This window comes from Schistocerca piceifrons, chromosome 1 (genome assembly GCF_021461385.2).
Source record: "Schistocerca piceifrons isolate TAMUIC-IGC-003096 chromosome 1, iqSchPice1.1, whole genome shotgun sequence".
Taxonomy (NCBI): domain Eukaryota; kingdom Metazoa; phylum Arthropoda; class Insecta; order Orthoptera; family Acrididae; genus Schistocerca; species Schistocerca piceifrons.
In genome coordinates this window covers 570,049,524-570,072,675 of record NC_060138.1, presented here as the reverse complement: position 1 = coordinate 570,072,675, position 23,152 = coordinate 570,049,524, and the positions used below count along the sequence as shown (strand labels likewise).

Below are 23,152 nucleotides of genomic sequence, written 5' to 3'. Positions count from 1 at the left end.
TTGACAACCACCCTGAGAAAGGGCCGAGTAATTCCAAATCAATTGTGTATGAATCTAATGGTAAAATATGTCAGTATTGATGATGAAAATGTGTATGATATATGCCTTATTGAATGTTCTGAAGAAATGATGGATAAAATGTCATTGCAGGAAAAGGTGTTAGAATCAGAATATTTATCTGTTATCCAAAGGGATGAACTGTACTACTTGTTGGAAGCATATCAGTCAATTTTTAGTAAACGTCCGGGTATAATACAAGACTTTGAATACCATATAAAGACGTATGCACATAAACCCTTTTGTCGTACTTCCTATTCTATCCCATGGACAAAGAAAGAAGTAGTCAGAAAGGAAATCAATAAAATGTTAGAATGGGGTATTATTGAGCCCTCAGATTCTGAATATTGTAACCCTCTTGTGGTGGTAATTAAACCCAATGGTGACATCAGATTGGTGTTGGATGCCAGAGAGATCAATAAGATCATTATACCTGTACAAACGCGACCGGAGAACCTAGAAGAGTTAGTACAAAAGTTTTATGGTGCCCGCTTCTTAACTTCTTTGGATACGCGTAGTTCATATTGGCAAACTAGAATATCGAAAGAATCTAGAAAATATACTGCATTCGTTTTTCTGGGCCGAAGTTACCAGTTTACTGTCATGCCATTTGGGTTGAAAATAAGCGGTGGTGTTTTCATGTCGGCATTAGATACCGTACTGGGCAGAGACCTTTTGAATGAAGTTACTTTATATGTGGATGATTTGCTAATTGCTTCTGAAACTTGGGAGGAACATTTGAACTTATTAAGAAGAGTTTTTGCGAAATTTTTGGAATACGGAGTTACTGTAAATTTGAGCAAATCCAAGTTTGCTCATAACCAATTGAAATTTCTTGGACATATAATCACTCCTGAAGGGATAAAACCAAATCCTAAAAAGATGGATGCGATTAACAGATGTGCTTATCCAAATAATAGAACGGAATTAAAGTCATTTCTCGGCTTAGTTTCATTTTTTCGACGATTTTTACCCAATCAGTTAGGTTTGTTGGTTGGTTTGGGGGAGTAAAGGGACCAGACTGCCATGGTCATCGGTCCCTTTTTCCAAAGACAAAGAACACCCACAGAGAATAAAAACAAGGAACAGAAGAGATCACAGACGATACAGAACAAGAGATACTGAGACAAAGACAAGACAAAACAAACTAAAACCACACAGAGTGTGACAGTGGTTGGCCGACCATAGACATAAAAAAGGAAAGGCCAACCACTTAGAAACACATTAAAAAATCAGTGTAAAATCATAGGCCAAAGGCCAGAATCAACACAAAACGAGAAAATAAAACAGAAACACTCAGAGTAAATGATAAAATCCCCCTGCCCGAAGAAAACGTAAAACTAAGTCAGCCAGAGTGGAGTCGTCTGTTAAAAGGGCAGGGAGCGTATCAGGCAGCGCAAATGTCTGCCTGACCACAGCTAAAAGGGGGCAGGCCAACAGAATGTGGGTCACTGTCAAAGCAGCCCCGCAGCGACATACAGGAGGGTCCTCCCGGCGCAGTAAATAACTGTGTGTTAGCCGGGAGTGGCCAATGCGGAGCCGACAAAGGACGACGGAGTCCCTGCGGTTGGCTCGCATGGATGACCGCCACACAGCCGTCGTCTCCTTGACAGCACGGAGTTTATTGGACATTGTCAGTTCGCGCCATTCATCGTCCCATAGCGCCAAGATTTTGCGGCGGAAGACGGCCCGCAAATCAGTCTCTGGGAGGCCAAGGTCCAGAGATGGCCTGCTGGTGGCCTCTTTCGCCAGGCGGTCAACATGTTCGTTACCCGGGATACCGACATGACCGGGGGTCCACACAAAGACCACAGAGCGGCCGCAACAGGCAAGAGTATGCAGAGACTCGTGGATAGCCATCACCAGACGAGAACGAGGGAAACACTGGTCGAGAGCTCGTAAACCGCTCAGGGAATCGCTACAGATAACGAAGGACTCACCTGAGCAGGAGCGGATATACTCTAGGGCACGAAAGATGGCGACCAATTCAGCAGTGTAAGCGCTGCAGCCATCCTGCAAGGAACGTTGTTCGGAACGGTCCCCTAGAGTGAGCGCGTACCCGACACGACCAGCAACCATCGAACCGTCAGTGTAGACAATACCAGAGCCCTGATACGTGGCCAGGATAGAATAAAAGCGGCGGCGGAAGGCCTCTGGAGGGACTGAGTCCTTCAGGCCCTGTGCCAGATCCAGCCGAAGGCAAGGGCGACGAACACACCATGGGGGTGTATGCAAAGTAGCCCGGAAAGTAGGTGGAACAGTGAAAACCTGAAGCCCAGAGAGAAGCTCTTTGACGTGGACCGCTATTGTACAACCAGACCGGGGCCGACGATCTGGCAGATGGACGACCGATCGCGGGAACAGGAGACGATAATTTGGATGCCCGGGCGAGCTTAGAACATGGGCAGCATAAGCGGCCAGCAAACATTGGCGTCGGAACCGCAGGGGAGGTACACCTGCCTCCACTAGTACGCTGTCCACGGGGCTGGTGCGGAAAGCACCAGTGGCAAGGCGTATCCCGCTGTGGAGAATTGGGTCCAGCACCTGTAACGCAGATGGGGATGCTGAGCCATAAGCCAGGCTCCCATAATCCAGACGGGACTGGATTAACGCCTGGTAGAGCCGCAACAGGGTAAAGCGGTCGGCGCCCCAGCGGGTGTGGCTCAAGCATCTCAGAGCGTTTAGATGCCGCCAACACGTCTGTTTAAGCTGCCGGATATGAGGCAGCCAAGTCAACTGGGCATCGAAAACCACCCCCAAAAACCTGTGGGTCTCCACCACAGCAAGGAGTTCGTCGGCAAGATAAAGCCGCGGCTCAGGATGGACTGTTCGGCGTCGGCAGAAATGCATAACGCGGGTCTTGGCTGCCGAAAACTGAAACCCATGGGCTACAGCCCAAGACTGCGCCTTACGGATAGCGCCCTGTAGCTGACGTTCAACAGCTGCAATGCCAGTAGAGCTGTAATAAAGGCAGAAGTCGTCAGCATACAGGGAAGCGGAGACAGAGTTACCCACGGCCGCAGCAAGACCGTTAATGGCTATTAAAAACAGACAGACACTTAAAACGGAACCCTGTGGCACACCGTTCTCCTGGACGTGGGAGGAATTATACGAGGCCGCGACTTGCACGCGGAAGGTACGACACGACAGAAAATTGCGGATAAAAATCGGCAGAGGACCCCGAAGACCCCATCCATGAAGCATAGAAAGAATGTGATGACGCCATGTCGTATCGTATGCCTTCCGCATGTCGAAAAAGACAGCGACCAGGTGCTGACGGCGGGAAAAGGCAGTACGGATGGCCGACTCCAGGCTCACCAGATTGTCGGCGGCGGAGCGGCCTTTACGGAACCCACCCTGAGATGGAGCCAGAAGGCCCCGAGACTCCAGTACCCAATTCAAGCGCCGGCTCACCATCCGTTCAAGCAACTTGCAAAGAACGTTGGTGAGGCTAATGGGACGGTAGCTGTCGACCTCCAGAGGGTTCTTTCCAGGCTTCAAAACGGGGATGACAATGCCTTCCCGCCATTGCGACGGAAACTCCCCCTCGACCCAAAGACGGTTGTAAAGATCAAGAAGGCGCCGCTGGCAGTCCACTGAAAGGTGTTTCAGCATCTGACAGTGGATGCCATCTGGCCCAGGAGCGGTATCAGGGCAAGCAGCGAGGGCACTGCGAAATTCCCACTCACTAAATGGAGCATTGTAAGATTCTGGGTGGTTGGTGCGAAACGAAAGGCTCCGACGTTCCATCCGCTCTTTAATGGAGCGGAAGGCCTGGGGGTAATTCGCAGAAGCGGAACTCATAGCAAAATGCTCTGCTAAGCGATTTGCAATGACGTCGGAGTCAGTACAAACTGCTCCATTCAGTGAGAGCGCAGGGACGCTGACAGGTGGCCGATAGCCGTAGACGCGTCGAATTCTGGCCCAGACCTGCGATGGAGTGACATGGAGGCCAATTGTGGACACATACCGCTCCCAGCACTCCTTCTTGCCTTGGCGGATAAGGAGGCGGGCCCGCGCACGCAGCCGTTTGAAGGCGATAAGGTGGTCGAGGGAGGGATGTCGCTTGTGACGCTGGAGCGCCCGCCGGCGATCTTTAATCGCTTCAGCGATCTCAGGCGACCACCAAGGCACAGCCTTCCGCCGAGGGGACCCACAGGAATGGGGAATGGCAGATTCGGCGGCAGTAACGATGCCGGTGGTGACCGATTGAACAACCGCATCAATGTCATCGGTAGAGAGAGGCTCAAAAGCGGCAGTGGAGGAGAACAAGTCCCAGTCAGCCTTATTCAGAGCCCATCTGCTAGGGCGCCCAGAAGAGTGGCGCTGTGGTAGTGACAAAAAGATCGGAAAATGGTCACTACCACACAGGTCGTCATGCACACTCCATTGGACAGACGGTAAGAGGCTATGGCTACAGATTGAAAGGTCAATGGCGGAGTAGGTGCCATGCGCCACACTGAAGTGTGTGAAGGCACCATCATTTAACAGCGAGAGATCGAGCTGCGACAATAAATGCTCAACGATGGCGCCTCGACCTGTTGCCACTGACCCACCCCACAGAGGGTTATGAGCGTTGAAGTCGCCCAATAGCAAGAAAGGTGGTGGCAATTGGGCGACCAGTGCAGCCAGGACATGCTGCGAGACATCACCATCCGGTGGAATGTAAAGACTGCAGACGGTAACAGCCTGTGGCGTCCACACCCGGACAGCGACAGCCTCTAAAGGTGTTTGTAGAGGGACAGACGCACTGTGCATAGTGTGAAGGACATATATGCAGACGCCACCAGACACCCTTTCATAAGCTGCTCGGTTCTTATAATAACCCCGATAGCCACGGAGGGCGGGGGTTCGCATTGCTGGAAACCAAGTTTCCTGGAGAGCAATGCAGAAGAAAGGGTGAAGGCTGATAAGTTGGCGGAGCTCAGCTAGATGGCGGAAGAAACCGCTGCAGTTCCACTGGAGGATGGTGTTGTCCATGGCTGGGAAAGGCGGGACGGGACTGGGAAGGCAGATTACGCCACTGGGTCACCTGCTGCCTCCGATGGAGCATCCGTGCAAATGCCATCCATTGCGTCCGCGGGACCGGCAAGAGCGAGGTCCTCAGCGGATGCCAGAATCTCCACCTCGTCCTCAGAGGCAGAGCTTGTAGGAAGCGGCAGGATCGGTGCCACCGCATTACCGTTGGTCTTGGGGACTTTCTTCTTTTTGTGCTTGTCACGCTGTGCCTTCGGCGCTTCAGGCTGCATGGGCTTCACGGGGTCAGTCTCAGGGACAGACGACGATCGCGAGGCCCGACGACCAGGGACTGGCGGTTGTTTCAACCATTTGCGGGCGTCCGCTTTTCCACTGGTCGGAACGTGCGAAGGGAGGTCCCCAAGGGATCCCTTCCCGGCGAGAGCAGCCGAAGAAGTCTTACGCTTCTCCGGCTGGGAAGGGGGAGCTGATGTCCCCGAAGGTTGGGAGGGTGTTGCTCCTGAAGAAGATGGAGCAGGAGCAACAGGGTGTGAAGTGCCCCCCACAAGCAAGGGGGCCGGTGGATGCTGACCGATCTTAGAGCCGATTCGTGAAGACGGGAGAACCGTCGTTGCAGCAGCGGCGTAGGTGGACGGCATTGCCACAGGATGGAGCCTCTCATATTTCCGTCTAGCCTCGGGGTAGGTCAGCCGGTCCAAGGTCTTATATTCCATTATCTACCGTTCTTTCTGCAATATCCTACAGTCCGGCGAGCAGGGGGAATGGTGTTCTCCGCAGTTAACACAGATAGGAGGCGGGGCACATGGAGTATCGGGATGCGAAGGACGTCCGCAATCCCGACACGTCATGCTGGAAGTACAGCGAGACGACATGTGCCCGAACTTCCAGCATTTAAAACACCTCATCGGAGGAGGGATATATGGTTTCACATCACATCGGTAAACCATCACCTTAACCTTTTCGGGTAAGACATCACCCTCAAAGGCCAAGATGAAGGCACCGGTGGCGACCTGATTATCCCTTGGACCCCGATGGACGCGCCGGACGAAGTGAACACCTCGTCGTTCGAGGTTGGCGCGTAATTCATCGTCGGACTGCAGAAGAAGATCCCGGTGGAATATAATACCCTGGACCATGTTCAGACTCTTATGCGGCGTGATGCTAACGGAAACATCCCCCAACTTGTCACAATTGAGCAACCTCCGTGACTGGGCAGAGGATGCCGTTTTTATCAACACCGATCCAGACCGCATCTTGGACAAGCCCTCCACCTCACCGAACTTGTCCTCTAAATGCTCTACAAAGAACTGAGGCTTCACGGATAGAAAAGATTCCCCATCAGCTCTGGTACAGACAAGATATCTGGGCGAATACGTCTCAGTGTCACGCAATGCCTGTCGTTCCTCCCATGGTGTGGCGAGAGAGGGGAACGATTTGGGGTCATAAACGTTACCTTTAAAATGGGCTTTCGAACGCTTAGAGACTGCTGACGGCTGGCCGCCAGCGTCAGATGATGTACCACGCTTCATTGCGGGTCATCCGCCCTGATGCCACCTACTCCGACCAAGGGCCCTCCCCACGGGCGCCACCCAGCCACAGCAAAGGCCACCTGGCAGGATGGCCATTGCCGGGAGTCCTGATGCCCCAGGGAGATGGGCATCTACTCCTTGGCATACGTGGGGAGTGAACGGCGCAGGCATCAGTAGAGCGATCCCTGTGTTGTCAGGGGGCTACAACCAAGAGGGTACATGGCGACCCCACCACAACGGACTGGCTACCGTGCTGGATCTTAGGTGCAAAAATGGCCAAGGTCGTCGTCACAGTTAAAAGAAACACTGCAGAGTGCAGCGTGGTAATCGCCCAAGAGATCGAAAACGAGCGGGACACCATCGCAACGACGAGAAAGACGGCTATAGGTCGAATTGCACGAAGGATACAGTGCACCATGTAAGGTGCCCTTCCCCAATTGGCTCGCTCTTCGGAATAATTTAGATAGATGGAGGTCAAACCCAAGAGGGGACCATCACAGAAGGCCGAAACGTTTGAGACTCCTTTTAGTCGCCTCTTACGACAGGCAGGAATACCGCGGGCCAATTCTAACCCCCGAACCCGCAGGGGGGAATCAGTTAGGAAGCCAAGACTGTTTGTTACGGCTGTTAAGAAAAAATGTCATGTGGGAGTGGAATTCCGAATGCACGCAAGCTTTTGATAACATCCGCAATGCTTTGACTAATGCTCCACTGTTACATCATCCGAGACTTGATCGAGATTTTTATATTGCTGCGGATGCTTCTGAAACAGGATTGGGTGCCACTCTTTTCCAGATGGACAATCCAGAAGATATCAGTACCATCAAGATAATTGGGTTTGCCAGCAGAACACTCTCTAGCTGTGAACGTGCATATGGTACTCCTGAATTGGAAGTACTGGCCGTGGTCTGGTCACTTAGAAAGTTTCGCTATTTTGTATATGGAAAGAAGATCATTGTATTCTGCGACCACAAAGCTTTATCTTTTATTTTAACAGGAAGGATGTTCCATTCACGTTTAACCCGGTGGGCCTTGCTACTGCAAGAATATGATATTACGCTCAAATACATCAGAGGGAAAGACAACATCATAGCCGATGCTCTTTCAAGATTACCGAAAAGAAAGAATGCTGACGAGTGTGAAGAACGGACTATTGACTTTAAAGTCATGAATTTATCAAGGCAATATTGTGAGAGGCAGATTTCACAGCTATCTCGAAGTCTTCCACAACTGCAAGAAGATGATAAGTTGTGGAAAGCCATTAGGCATGCTGTTGAAAGCAAAACGCTAAGTCACTCTCAAGAACAGTATCAATTAAAATCCGGAATATTGTATCGGAGGAAGGATGAAGAAGATGTTTGGAAAGTTTGTGTTCCAAATAAATATTTAGAATCACTAGTATGGTACACTCACTTGAATTGGGGTCATTTTGGTGCCGCTAAATGTACAGCCAAAATAGTACAATACTGCTATCATCCAAATTTGGGACGTATAGCTACAAATATTATTAAGAAGTGCAAAATATGTCAGAAGGCAAAACCCATAAACTATTGTCGGAAGATAGAATTACATCCTATCATCCCACAACAACCTTTAATGTTGGTGCCATGTGACGTCTGTGGGCTATGTCCCATGACACGTGGACGGTTCAAATATGTATTGGTTTTCTATGATCTCTTTTCAAAATATGTGAAATTATATCCTTTGAAAAATCTCCACGTTCGACCCATGTTACGCAAATTTATCAACAACTATATAACTGAGCTTGGCAAACCTATAATGATCTTGACAGACAACGCTGCTTATTATACAAGCAAAGTATGGAGAGACACTATGAAAGAACAAGGAATCCAGCACATTTACATCTCAAGATTTTACCCTTGTGGAAATCCGGTTGAAAGAATCTTCCGAGAGTTGAACCGATTTTTACGGACGTACATACCCAAACAACATTATAAATGGATCGATTGGATTTATGAATTTTAGAAAGTGTATAATGACTTACCACACTTATCGACAGGTTATTCACCTAACCAAATAGTATTTGGTGAAAGTATTGTGCCAGAATGAATGAAGAAATTACCTGCAATAGAACAAAAGATTACCAAGAAAGAAGATATGGTGAAGAAGGTCTACGAAAACCTGAAGCATCAAGCACAATTGAGAAAAACCCGTTTTGATAAAAATGTGAAGAAAGTAGTCACATATGATGTAGGGGAAGAAATTTTATTGAGAAATCACCCAAAAGCATCAACCAGGAAAAGACTGAATAAGAAATGGCAATATTCATATACAGGTCCATATTAAATAATGAAAATACCTCATGAAGGGAGCTACCTCCTGGCAGATTGTGATACTGATGTAATTAAAGGCTTGTTCCCTCACATAGACCTGAAGAAGTATTATCAATAATGAGCAAAATATAGATTCAAGAAACACTTAATGATACCAAGACTACACTCAGTGGACTAAATAAAAGCACCAATGGATAAATACGTACTTATACTAACTTACAAAGAAAATTAAAGAATGTACCGATGATTTCCATGAGATACCTTCTTGGTATCAGCAACAATGACGACGCTGAAATACGATTTATCCTCTCACTGAACGGCGAGGGTGGATGATTTGAAAGTGGAATTAAGAGAAAAAGAAAAGGACCAAATCCTCTCTGGTTAAACAAGTGGCCTGATAAGGGTTTTGGCCTAGGATGCCAATCGTCGAACTCGGCTGTGATCCCTGCCTTGCACAGTCGGTTGAAGAAATGAGGGCTTCATCCAAGAAAAAAAAATGTGGTGTGAATATGAAGTGATTAGTGCGAAGTGCTTCTAAGACAACCTATAAACAAATGTGGAATTTAGTTAAGGGCATTTTGTCTAGGCCCATTAACTCAACTTAAATATTGTAGAATGTATGTACTGACTTGTTGAGTGAATCTGAGAGTGAGTGTATTCGCCGAAACAAATACCCTCTCCTGTCACAAAAAAAAAAAGGCCTGTTCTGTCTGGAACCCTCTTCAAGACATCACAGTCTGGGGGGCCGTGTAACATTACTAGTCAAGACAGCTGTAACGGAACTTGAATAGCGTAAAGTTATCGTTAAAAACGCACGCCGCGCGATTTGTTATGATTTGGTCGGTCATAATAGTAGTAACATGCTTTTGAATACAATTAAAATATAACGGCGATACCTGTTTAGCGTTATTGGAAATAATATGTAATAAATTAATGAGTAAGGTAGCCGATCCTATAAGAAGAGGTAAAATTGGGCATATTAAGGTGTTTTGCTTTATATCGACTAAGCCGATGATACAGCGTCTTTTTTTTCCGTTTACTCTTAGAAGAAAAAAAAAAAGAAAACCAGTAACGAAGTGCTAATTGTGCGTTGTGAAAAATATAGGGGCAAATTTTAAATAGCTACAGTGTATAATCAGACTAACAAATGGACATTCAGTTATGCGAAATAGCGGACAGTGAAGTGTGGTCATTAAATTGAGTACACCTACAGGGCGGTCAATTCCAGGATAAGTCTATTCGCGTCTCACGAGGCACGCGATATTGAGACCAGTTTTTTTTATTATATCACGGAGAGCAGGCTTCAATTTATAAAAAGGAAAAAAGCTGTATCATTATCATTGACTGTTGGTGTTAAGCAACCAAAACTGTTCATCAAAGGGTTTCGGTGAATGAGTGGTGAATGCGAAATGAAACTGTGAACGAAGTTATGTTAAATAAAGCAGAAGAGACAAGACAGTTTGGTCGTATCTGTTATTATTCCATAAACCGTAACATTTATTCTCGTTGTACGAAGCCTTTATAGACGATCGTTATGACAATTTGCTTTGAAGGGATCTCGTTACGGGTTAAGTTTTGGGGACCTGGTCAACAGGGGATAGTTCGTAGATCTTAACTACTGCAGCTATTCTGGAATCAGGTGCTACCGTGACCGTTGTGTGTTGTCTATGGCTTAAGGTCATCATATCTCATGCACTAAGATCGACGCGCCTTTCCTCTTGGTATAACGGTGTCTCACGGTAACCACGACAACGCCGACGGCGAAGGAAGATACGGTAGATCGTGATTTTGCAAGAGAAAATTGATAGCCATGATTCGGCCCAGTCATGGGCTCTCCAGACAGCACCCTGAAGATGGCATGCAGCAGTGCGCACTGATGCAGAGGCATAGTACAGACAAAGATCATCCGAGTACAGTGACAGGAAGACTGTGGGACCCACTGCGTTTACAATACCATTGATGGCAATATCAAACAGCATTACGCTCAGAACTGATCCCTGAGGGACTCCAGTTTCCTGTACATATTGGTTGCTGGGAGTTGAACCTATCAGGACCTCAAAAATCGGAGAGAAACAAAATTCTGGATAAAAATGGATAAACTGCCCTAGAAACCCTACTCATCCAGTGTACATAGCATGTGATGTTGGCAGGTGATACCAAATGCCTTCTCTAGGTCAAAGAACACGGCAATCAGAGATGCATGAAAGCACTGCGCATTGCACATTCCAAATGAACCAAATGATCTGTGGTGGACTGGAAAGTCTGAAACCCACTCTGGAATCGTGATATATGCCCTCCGGCTTCAAGGGACAACAAAGATGCAGTTGATCACAACCCATTTGTCAGAGAGATTGGCCAATAGAAAGTTAAAATATGTGGGTCCTTTCCCTGTTTTAGGATAGGCATAATACACTGAAGTGCCAAAGAAACTGGTATAGGCATTGGTATTCAAATACAGAGGTATGTAAACGGGCAGAAGATGATGGCACTGTGGTTGGCAATGCCCATATAAGGCAACAAATTTCTGGCACAGGTGTTAGATCGGTTACTGCTGCCACAATGGCAGGTTATCAAGATTTAAATGAGTTTCAACTTGGTGTTATGGTCAGCGCACAAGTGATAGAGCACAGCATCTCCGAGGTACCGATGAAGTGGGGATTTTCCCATATGACTATTTCACAAGTGTACCATGAATATCAGGAATCCAGTAAAACAACAAATCTCCGACATAACTGTGGCCGGAAAAAGATCCTGCAAGAACGGGACCAACAACGGCTGAAGAGAATCATTCAACATGACAGAAGTGCAACCCTTCTGCACATTGCTGCAGATTTCAATGCTGGGCATCAACAAGTGTCGGCGTGCGAACCATTCAACGAAACATCATCGGCATGGGCTTTTGGACGTGAAGGCCCACGCATGTACTCTCAATGACTGCACGACACAAAGCTTTACACCTCTCTTGGGCCCATCAACAATGACATTGTACTGTTGGTGACTGGAAACATGTTGGCTGGTGGGACGAGTCTTGTTTCAAATGGTATCGAGCGGATGGATGTGTACAGGTATGCAGACAACCTCTTGAATCCATGGACACTGCACGTAAGCAGGGGACTGTTCAAGCTGGTGGAGGCTCTGTAATGGTGTGGGGCATGTGTAGTAGGAGTGATATGAGACCCCTGATACATCTAGATACGACTCTGATAGGTGACACATATGTAAGCATCCTTTCTGATACCAGCATCCATCCATGTCCTTTGTGCATTCTGACAGACTTGAGCAGTGCCAGCAGGACAATGCACACATCCATAATTGCTACAGAGTGGCTCTAGGAACATTCTTCTGTGTTTAAACACTTCTGCTGGTCACCAAACACCCCTGACATGAATATTATTGAGCATATCTGGGATGCCTTGCAACATGCTGTTCACAAGAGAATTCAACCCCCTCATACTCTTACAAATCTGTGGACAGCCCTGCAGGATCCATGGAGTCAATTCCCTTCACCACTACTTCAGACATTAGTCTGAGTTCACGCCATGTCATGCTGCGGCACTTCTGCGTGCTCGCAGGGGGCCTACTACATAATATGAGACAGATGGACCAGTTTCTTTGGCTCTTGAGTGTAATACCTTCCCACCATTGAGAGGGAAATACTCCCTCCCACCAAAAGCAACTAAAAAGCCTGAGGATATGTCTCATGCTGTCAGTACGAAGATGGATTTTGTCGGGTCCAGGGGCCATATCTCAACACACTGCCAAAGTGCTGCAAAGGTCGTATTTAGCAAAAGGGGCATTATCTGATAGAGAGCCATGTGCATGGAAAGATAGCAGATGGCACTCAATAAGGTGCTTCTGGGTCAGGAAATGAGGATGGTACTGCAACCGGAGACTTTAGCGAAGCATACTGCAAAACATTCAGGATGTACTGTGGGATCAGTGCAGATGTTACCATTGATAGGGATGCCAGGAACCACAGAGGATGGTGGATTGCCATGAATGTGGTGGAGCTTAGTCTATACTTGGGACAATAGGGTGCAGGATCACACAGTCGAGACAAAGTGCTCCCAACACTCCTGCTTCATTTTCTTTATTAAAAACCATGCTTTTGTCCAGAGTCTCTTGAATGCTATTAAATTATCCGTAAAGTGATGGTGCTTGTGCTGTTGAAGTGCCCTGCAATGTTCCCTAATGACAGTCACGATATGTTCAGACCACCATAGCACTGGCTGTCATAGGGATGAGCCAGAGGAGTAGGGTATCATCACTGATGCAGCATTAGTAATAGTATCAACAGTATCCTGTTCCAATTTGTGAAAATCCGTCACATAACTGGCTGCAACAGTGGCTGTAGAGGAGAAAGCCTGCCAATCAGCTTTCAAAAGTGACCAATGTGGAGCATGTTCTAGATGTCTGTGAGTGGAGAGGGAGAGAACGATAGGATAACAGTCACTGTCACAAAGATCACCGTGTACATGCCAATGAACCAGGTAAGATACTACGGCTGCAAACAGAGATCAATAGCTGAAGGGTGCAGGGAGCTTTTGAGGATACAGACCACTCTGGAGGCGCTCTCGACATTAATGCGATTGGTACGGTAGAGGCTGTAGCTTTTCAGAGCACACACATGTGTTGCCATAAACTGTGTTTCCTGAAGTGCTATGCCAATTATGGAGTAAGCAGCCATTAAATGACAAGTTCAGTCAAATGGTGACAGTAGCTGTTACAGTTCCACTCAAGGAGCATTGGAGTCAGGTCTGAGAAAGTAGCAAATGGAAAAGATGAGTGTGATTACTTCACGATCACGTTGTGGTCCATCTGACTGTGTGATCCTTCATCCGTGTGCATAAGCTCAACCACTGCAGGGCTGGAGAGTGGAACATCCGAAGCCTCAGCAGGTAGCTTACCTTTCTGTTTATCCTTCTGAGACTTCAAATTCTGTGAAGAGTTCCCCATTTTATCTCCCAGGAGAGAAGAGGACCATACTTTTCTTTGGCCTTCAGCCTGTGGCTGCTGGTCCTTGTCTTAACAGGGGGCCACCTTGAAACGTCTAATCACCCTTGTTGCCAAATGATGACTAGGCATTTTCAATGAAAAACATTGGTTTCATTGTAGCAAAAGAGCCACCAACAGTGCAGGAACAAACCAAGAACTTGATAAACTGTCCACTTCCATTTCTCCTTGCCTGGCTCTCGTCTTGAGGCATGTCAATGACAAAAATGCCATAGGATTGTAAACTTCTGCATTAAAATCACAGCCATAATTACGTTTGATCTGTTTCATTGCAGATCATCCGCCCCTAAGCCGCTCACTCCAATCAGAGGCTCTTCCCGTTGGCGCCATTCTACCAAGGCAAAGGCCACTTGGCACAATAGCCGTTGCCTGGAGTCCCAGTACTCCAGAGTGGACAGGCACCTACTCCTTGGCTGACAAGGAAAGGTGTGAAAAAATGGGTGACAGTATGTTCTCTGCATTGTCAGGAAGCTACCACCGAGAGGGTGCATGACAACCCCACCACGGCGCATTGGCTATCCCACTGGATTTCGGGTGGAGAGGTAGACCCCTTGATTGGTAGGTGCAAAAGATAACAGCACACATTGGAGACATAATGCACCACAGTCAAACATCCTTCCCCAAATGACCTACACTTCGGTAAAATTTGGAAAGTGGAGATCAAACCCAAAAAGCGGACCAGACTTTTAAAAGTAAAAAAAGGTGAGGGGAAAAAGCGTTAAAAAGGTGAAAAAGAGTGAAATGTTCAAAAGTCCAAAGAATAGTCGTAAGACAAAGGTAAAAAAAATGACAGGTAAGAAAGGATCTTGGGTCTATTCTAGCTGCACTGTAACAGTCAGATAGTACTATGCAAGGCTTTCGGCTAGCTAATATTTTGTGAGCAATACTGAGGGGTATCTTTTGGTTCACCTGGCTCTCCCAAACAACTTGCTCATCAAGGCACACCAGGCATTTGGATGAAGCAGCATGGTTGCCAGTGCAGTTGATGCTGCTGGGAAGAGGTGGGCAATCTCCCTCATGAACATCCTCACCACAAGTTACACAATTCGCTGTGTTTTTACAGGACATGCAAGTATGGTTATAATGTTCACATTGGCAGCAATGTGTTGGGTGTAGTACATAAGGTCTGATGTTTAAGACTTCATAGACTGCCTTGAGCTTTGACAGGAGCTTTGACCAAACATTAAGAAAAGGGTGCAGGTAGGCACTAATTCTGCATTAGCTCTCTTCATAACCCGATGGACTGCAGTCGTGCCCTGATAAGAGAGATAAATCTGAATAACTCCCTCAGCCATACCATCAAGCAGCTGAGTGTATATGACACCACATGAAGAATTCAATATTCGATGAGTCTCTACATGAACAGGATCTGCATGGAAGAGTGTAGTTTTAAGCAGTTTTTGGGTTCGACAGGCACTGTCTGCCTCCTGAAGCAGAGTTCCATTGCGAACGGGAATGTACGGCTTTTGTGGGCTTCCAACTGCATCTACACCCTCCATGAATGACTATTGGATTCACAGTAGAAAAGGTCTGACCTCCTCCTGTGCATGACACCATGAGATAGTGGTGTGCATCTGGAAGCTTCATTGTGTCTTTGGGCTCATTCCATTTTTATATATTAGTTGGAGGTTATGTTGATGGAGCTGAAGTACTCTTCATCATGGGGGAATACCCATGATTACCAGCACCTCTAATGACGTGCTCCTTCCTTCTGGTGGCCCCCACAGAGGGAAGCGCACTCTCCTTCGGTGATTGATCACGCCTCAGGTCACACCTCCCGAACCCCATGCAGAGGGGCCAATCAACAATTGAAAAGATAACAGCTCAAACAATCATCCCTCCCTGGGCCTGATCTTTATCGGGGGGTACGTGTGAGCCCTACCTGTCGACCCAAGTAGTGCTGGGAGGGAGGAGGGGGGGGGGGGGAGGAGAAGATTAGCATTTAGCATCCCGTCAACAACAAGATCATTAGTGATGGAACATGGAGCACAAACTCGGATTTGGGGGAGGGGGGGGGGGGGGGAGGAGGAGGTTGGAAATCGCCCGTGCCCTATGCATAAGCCAGCCTTCGGGCAAGCATAGCAAGGAAGAAAGACAAAAAAACGGAGACCACAAATGCCAAAGCGGAGGATGGGCAGGAGAAATCAGAACAATAAGGGACAAAAATGAAATTTCACAAGTTTTGGGTTCCTGATTGTGCACAACACATAGTCCCCAAGAGAGGAGAGACACAATCGGAGAAGGACAGACATGCGGGATGGAAAAGGAAGGACAACAGCAAGGGTTGTGAACCCATGTGAGCCAAGCACAACCTTACAAAAGAGCTGTGAGTCCCCTGGGGGTGGGACCCTTTCCATTGTGCTGACCAGAATAGCTATTATACTTTCACACAACAGTATAGTAAGGCATAATCTTCAGGAGAAATGCAGCTAAAAAAAGTATTAATTCTAGAGAAGCAAGCAGTACGAGTATTATACAAAGCTCGAATACTAATATCTTGCAGCAGAACCTTGGTTTCTCCACACACAGGCCTGTACATTTTCCTCCTAATTGTATTAACGGTGTATAATACAAGCGAATTTTGGATGAACGATGACATTTACAGCTCAAAAAGTAGTAGTACAAAAATTTACATACACACTGATGAGCCTAAGCATTATGACCACCTGCTCAATAACATGTGGATCCCTATGGAACACAATACAGCAGCAAATCTGGATGGGGTGGACTTAACAAGTCCCCAGTACATTTCTGGGGGGTTATATGGCACCAGATATTCATGCACAGATCATGCAATTCCCATAAATTACAGGCCAATGGTTTGCAATAAAAGAGCTGGTGTTAAATAACAGAATATCACCCCAGAAGTATTCCATCAAGTTCATGTCAGGAGAATTTAGTACCCAAGCCATCAGCTTGAGTTAACTATCAAATTGCACAAAACAACTGTAGCATTACTCTGGATTTAGGTTGGGTTGTTTGGGGGAAGAGACCAAACAGCGAGGTCATCAGTCTCGTTGGATCCTTTCAAAGGAACCATCTTGGCATTTGCCTGCAGTGATTTAGGGAAATCACAGAAAAACTAAATCAGGATGGCCAGATGCAGGATTGAACCATTGTCCTCCCGAATGCGACTGGATTTGTGACATGGATTTTATCCTGCTGGAAAATGACATCATAGATGAGAAAGATCTCACGTGTGAAGCAATGATCCTGCTCCAGAATAATGTTCACGTAATCTACTCTGTCTGGTGCCTTTAGTTACTACCATAGATGCCAGGAAAACCCAGACGAGTGTCCTCTATAGTCTAATACTAGTCCCAACATGCCTGTGGTGCAGTGCATGCTCTGAGCAGCCAATTGCCCGGATGATGGCATACCTCTTCATGACTATCAATCTGACATAACAAGAAACATGATTTATCCCACAAGGCAAAACATTTCCATTGATCCACTGTCCAGACTTTATTATCCTGTGACGTACCTGCACTAGCACTGTTCTCTATCATCAAATCTCCCACATATCACTGTCTATCTCACTTAAAAGAGTAGGCAAATCTCCACATTATGTGATGGGCCGTGGATGTCCAACACCTTGCTGCCTACTCATGATTTCTCAGCCCTTCAATCTCTTCTCAAGATGCTCACAACAATAGTATGTGAACCACTGGTAAGTCACTATTTCTGATGTGTTCATTCCCAGATACCATGCCATCAAAATATGCCACCCGTCATAGTCACTAATATCTGTGGACTTCACCATTTGTGCTCAATATCATCATCATCATCAGAAAGATTCCCATTCCTCTTTGCTTTGTTTATAAACTTTCTTACCCTATCATGTGCCTGCGTTACAAACAGGAGGCATTCAGTCTCATGGTAGGCAGTGGTCATATTGTTTGGCTCACCAGTTTATATACTTAGTTTGAAGTATTGGATAAAAACAGCAACTGGTTAGTGTACAAGGAAAATGTTGAGCTCTTGTCAAAGCAGCTGTTTTCTGCTTATATTGATAGATTTTGATGTGAGTACGTTAGCAGTAGTTTTAATTGGCTGTTGGCGTATTTTACAAAGGTAGTCTGCAGAAGCTGCCTCTTCTAAATGATGTGCGAATTGCTTCATCCCACATCCTAGGTGAGATTTATGCAACAAGTGAGAGTGTATGAATCGATGATGTATGAATCATGAACTAACAACCATGATACAAGATTGTATCATGGTTGTTAGTTCATGATATCCATCTAGACTTCGTCTAGGGGAAAGGAAAGGCTATTCCAATTTAGAGATATTTTACAAGGGATCCACTAGTAGATGGCGAAAAATTAAAAAAAAAAAAAAAAAAAAAAAAAACAAAACACAGAGGTCTCACTGGACACCACAATACACAATTTTGTTATCTGCATTCACTGACTAGATAACCTTGTTAGCAGTAAAAGTTTATCGGTATATGTTTTCAAATGCTGATCCACTGAATTGAAGATTCTGAATTCCGTTCCTATATGTCAGCATAGGAACAGATCAGGCAAACAAATGCATCAGAGAAATGGTATTAATCTTACATTTTTCAGTCATTATAAAACATAAAATTCTTTCTCCAATCTAGTCTGGCCCAATTCGTTCAGTTCAACACAGCAGGAGTTTATGAGGTGAGGTGTAAGCTTGGTGGAGTAGGCCTACTACTTCAACACACTACTCATGTTACTAAAGAACTATCTGTTATGGTATAAGAACATTTAAAGTTTGTTTTCCAAGTTACACTTTATCGAGTTTCATCCAAATCAATGAGTTAGTAACATATAATAAGCAGTTTAGTATAGGAGTTCTTGAGTTCTGCACAAGGCAAAAATGGCTCCTGTAAAACTTCATAGAAAAGAACACGAAGAATGTTTCTAACAGTGGAAGGAATAAACACCCATATATAAGCTCCAGTTAGTTTTCTAATAAGAAGACAACCGTCATTAACTAAATACACTGCTACATGCACAAAATTTGAACCTTCAGGTCTTCATTCCTTTGAAACAGACTTACTACATTTTCCAGCAATGGCCAAGGGCACATACGTAATTAACTGTTCATCCACTGCCACAGAAATGACTGACACTGATGACACAGTGAAGAATAGAGTCCAAAGAAACTGCCAGACCCTAATTTGTCATGACAACGGTCCCTCAGTAAAGAGAGCAGTCTTATTTTGTGTAATGTTACAATACATAGCCGAAATATAAACTTGAATAAAATTAGTAAATGATCAATTGGTTAGAACAACATGTGAAATCAACAGTGGAGGACCAAGAGAGCAATGACAGAGACATAGATTTTAGCAACGAATATCCTCTAGCTAAAGAATATTTTTTATTTCTAAAAGCAAAGTTCAGAAAGCCACACTAATCTGAGAAAGCAGGTGTGCAATTATAACAGAAGCAATGGTCGCAGGTTTCTGACATCATGATGCACAGCAAGGAAGTAGCTATCTGACCACAATGCAAGAAAACACACATACTAACAAGAAACACATCTTAGCATCATATGAAATACTAACACTGCACCAACAGTTGTTAAAACTTAACAAGTAACACTCATCTGCTAATGACAGAGAGACAAATGTTACACAATAATCACCTTTGTCATAAAAGGTGTGGAAGAACTTTCCTTTTATGCTACACTACTGTTCAGCATCATAACAGAAAAGTGGGAGCAAAACTTTGAAGAGATAAGAATATAAATGCCATAGCTTAATTACCTCTAAGAGAGCATTTTCACCTATGAAACACTGGGAGAGTCTATATTACATGGTAAATACTGTATAAGTTTTTAATATCAAAATTCACACTGAAAGGAAAATTTAGAAAACCATCATCGTATAATGGACAAGTTTCTGACGAGTATTTTGGTGCATATTATGTATGTAAATTGCGTAGAAACTATAAAAAAATATATAAGGGTTGGGAGAGCCCTATAACTTAACTTTTGCCACATTTTATATAATTAGTTAAAGAAGTTCATATAACTAGAGCACAATGGCACTGTTGTTACACATAGCTTTTCATTCAAGCCCGTTACTGCTGGGATTGCCATGCACAGAATGGCCTAATCATGGGAATGCAAAGTCTGTTTTCCAAAAAATTTAGATTGTCATATGCATGCTTCTCATAGTTCATATACAGCGATGTATATAGAATACCATTACAAGTGCATCTGAGAGAAGTTTGTACTGTTTTCAAAGAAATAATTTGTGTGATATAAGAACACCATAAAATATAAAAATAGGTTTTTTCAACTAGGGGAATAAGCAACATGTAAGTTGTCTACTCTAAAAGCGGATGGAATGAAATGTGTAAATTAGAATGATAAAGGGACAGTAGTTCATTGCGGTTTTACATTGTATACATTTCTATTAATCAAGTTACCATTTCAGAGGCTAATGACTAGTCCTTAAACTTCCTCAAAATGACAAAAATCTTTTCCTCCATTATAATTTTTAAATGAAAGCAGGTAAATTAATGGACAACTATGCAATAGGCTACAGATGTGCACGGAATGTTACAGTTTCCACCTTCTGTGGCAATGGACTTCTCAGCAGAAGGAAGTATGAACAGATGGATTGATATTCACTATTTTCTCGCAAAATAACTGTTATAAAGGAACATAGTTGACTAAGGAGTCTCGTACTCAATGTGACAGATTAGCTCCTGCATGGAAAAAATATATATAGCTGATAAATAACAACAACTGATATTACATTTAATGTAAAAATGCTTGCCGCACATCTTTATGAAACTAAGTAATTTCCACTTCTGCAGCGTAAGAACACACAAGATATCGCGTAAATTTACGACATATTGGTCAATTTGGATCCCACTAATGAAAGTTTTATGCCTGACCGTTATGAAAGTTGGTTCTGTCCTACCTGTCACCAAAATTCTGCACCCCTTAAACGCAACACAAAATTTGTTTACACAGTTCAAAAAATGTTAACACGAAAATCTGTACGCTAACAAACATAATAAAAAGAAATATATAAATACTCACTGTGGTCATAAACCAATTGGTCGGATGTGTGCTTCCGGTGTTTTAGATTATCATTTTAGCTTAATATCCTGTAAATGACAATTTCGTTTCTCTGAATGACGTAAGGCTAAGATAATATCGCCTAAGACACCACACAAACTAAGTTATTTCAACCACCAACATTCCAAACAGTTATGACAGTGTACTTCACGTCAAATTAATGAGTGCAATAACCTCTCACACACCACCGACCACAACCGTAGAGGCAAGCTGTCTGTTACAATTGCACCGTCTTCCTTCGTAAACCGGAAACAGACTTAAACAAACCACGGAATGAATCATAAACATCGTTCAAACTTAGGCAAGATCCAGTATTATGGTAAGGGAGACTTAGACATATGTAGACGGTTGAATTTGAGGTTAATGTTCGTCAGGACGACATATACTGGCTCACCTCTGAAAAATATAATTTCCTATACTAAAAAAGAAAAAAACTCAGTTTTCCCCATCCTCCCTCTCTAAATTTTATAGCGAATGTGTTGTTTTGGTTTCTTTCTTAGCTACCGGAGGAGCCATCTATTGGCATGTAAATAAAACTATGAAAATCTGTCCAAAAACGCATAAACAGCAGAAGTCTGCTACCCCAAAGATTTTATACACGATGCTGATCAAAATTGTGTTGCCAATTACCAAACCAAAAGTCGTGCAACTGAATTGGAAACACTTAGAACAAAGGTATTTTAACTTTCCTTCGGCTTCTTATCAACAAAAAGTGCAAATAATATGTCCAATATTAATTCAGAACTACGCTGATTATACAGATCCTGTTGAATTTTTCCCTCAAATTCCTAGACGACCCTTCATACAGACCTCTCAGCAGAAACCACGTAATATAATGGACAAGAAAACTGATCCAAGGAAGTGCCACCTGCAGCCAAGGGTACACCTATTAAAATTCTATTTATGAATTGCTGAAGTATATGCAACAGAGTTTGTAGCTCTCCCAAAAAAGCAGTGCAGCTCACATAACACTATGTACAGAAATCTGGCTACAACGAGAAATGTTAACAGTGTGATTTCTGGGAGAAAAGGAATCGCAATATAGAAGAAAGTCAAATCCACCGAGATCGAAAAAGAAACTAATGAAACGATTTATAATCGGATCCTTCTCATAAGACGTAGCCTACTATCAAACATTAGTAAATGCGTTCTCTGATAACTACCGGTATCTTTTTATTTGTTAAGCATCACTTTCATCATATCACCCATAAAGGGTATGGGTTATTTTGTACATTAACACACAGTTTCAAGTACATGGTACATTACAGTAAAATTAATTCAATACCATCACTAATTGTAAGTGTGTAATATAGTTTCATAAAACAATGAAATATATTACATTAAAATAATAGCACAATCTAATATGGTGTACAACTGACATATGTTGTTGTTGTTGTGGTCTTCAGTCCTGAGACTGGTTTGATGCAGCTCTCCATGCCACTCTATCCTGTGCAAGCTTTTTCATCTCCCAGTACCTACTGCAGCCTACATCCTTCTGAATCTGCTTAGTGTATTCATCTCTTGCTCTCCCTCTACGATTTTTACCCTCCACGCTGCCCTCCAATACGAAATTGGTGATCCCTTGATGCCTCAGAACATGTCCTACCAACTGATCCCTTCTTCTAGTCAAGTTGAGCCACAAACTTCTCTTCTCCCCAATTCTATTCAATACCTCCTCATTAGTTGTGTGATCTACCCATCTAATCTTCAGCATTCTTCTGTAGCACCACATTTCGAAAGCTTCTATTCTCTCCTTGTCCAAAGTATTTATCGTCCATGTTTCACTTCCATACATGGCTACACTCCATACAAATACTTTCAGAAATGACTTCCTGACACTTAAATCTATACTCGATGTTAACAAATTTTTCTTCTTCAGAAACGCTTTCCTTGCCATTGCCAGTCTACATTTTATATCCTCTCTACTTCGACATCATCAGTTATTTTGCTCCCCAAATAGCAAAACTCCTTTACTGCTTTATGTGTCTCATTTCCTAATCTAATTCCCTCAGCATCACCCGACTTAATTTGACTACATTCCCTTATCCTCGTTTTGCTTTTATTGATGTTCATCTTATATCCTCCCTTCAAGACACTGTCCATTCCGCTCAACTGCACTCATAAGTTCTTTGCTGCCTCTGACAGAATTACAATGTCATCGGCGAACCTTAAAGTTTTTATTTCTTCTCCATGGATTTTAATACCTAATCTGAA

The 23,152-nt window shown here is 44.3% G+C and overlaps 1 protein-coding gene across 2 annotated transcripts in view; it reads right to left on the bottom strand.

The window, feature by feature from the left end:
* The window catches only part of LOC124801529 (dipeptidyl peptidase 9), a 216,518-nt gene extending 195,009 nt beyond the window's left edge, over positions 1-21,509 (bottom strand). Inside the window, exons 1-2 of one of the 2 annotated variants that reach the window (XM_047263081.1) lie at positions 21,113-21,509; positions 20,900-20,967 (exon numbers count right to left, since the gene is read on the bottom strand). The gene's annotated coding sequence lies outside the window, so the exon portion shown is untranslated. Of the gene's footprint in view, positions 1-20,899 lie in introns of both variants that reach the window. The other variant, XM_047263080.1, reaches the window with a different exon arrangement.
* Between the last annotated feature and the right edge of the window lie 1,643 nt (positions 21,510-23,152).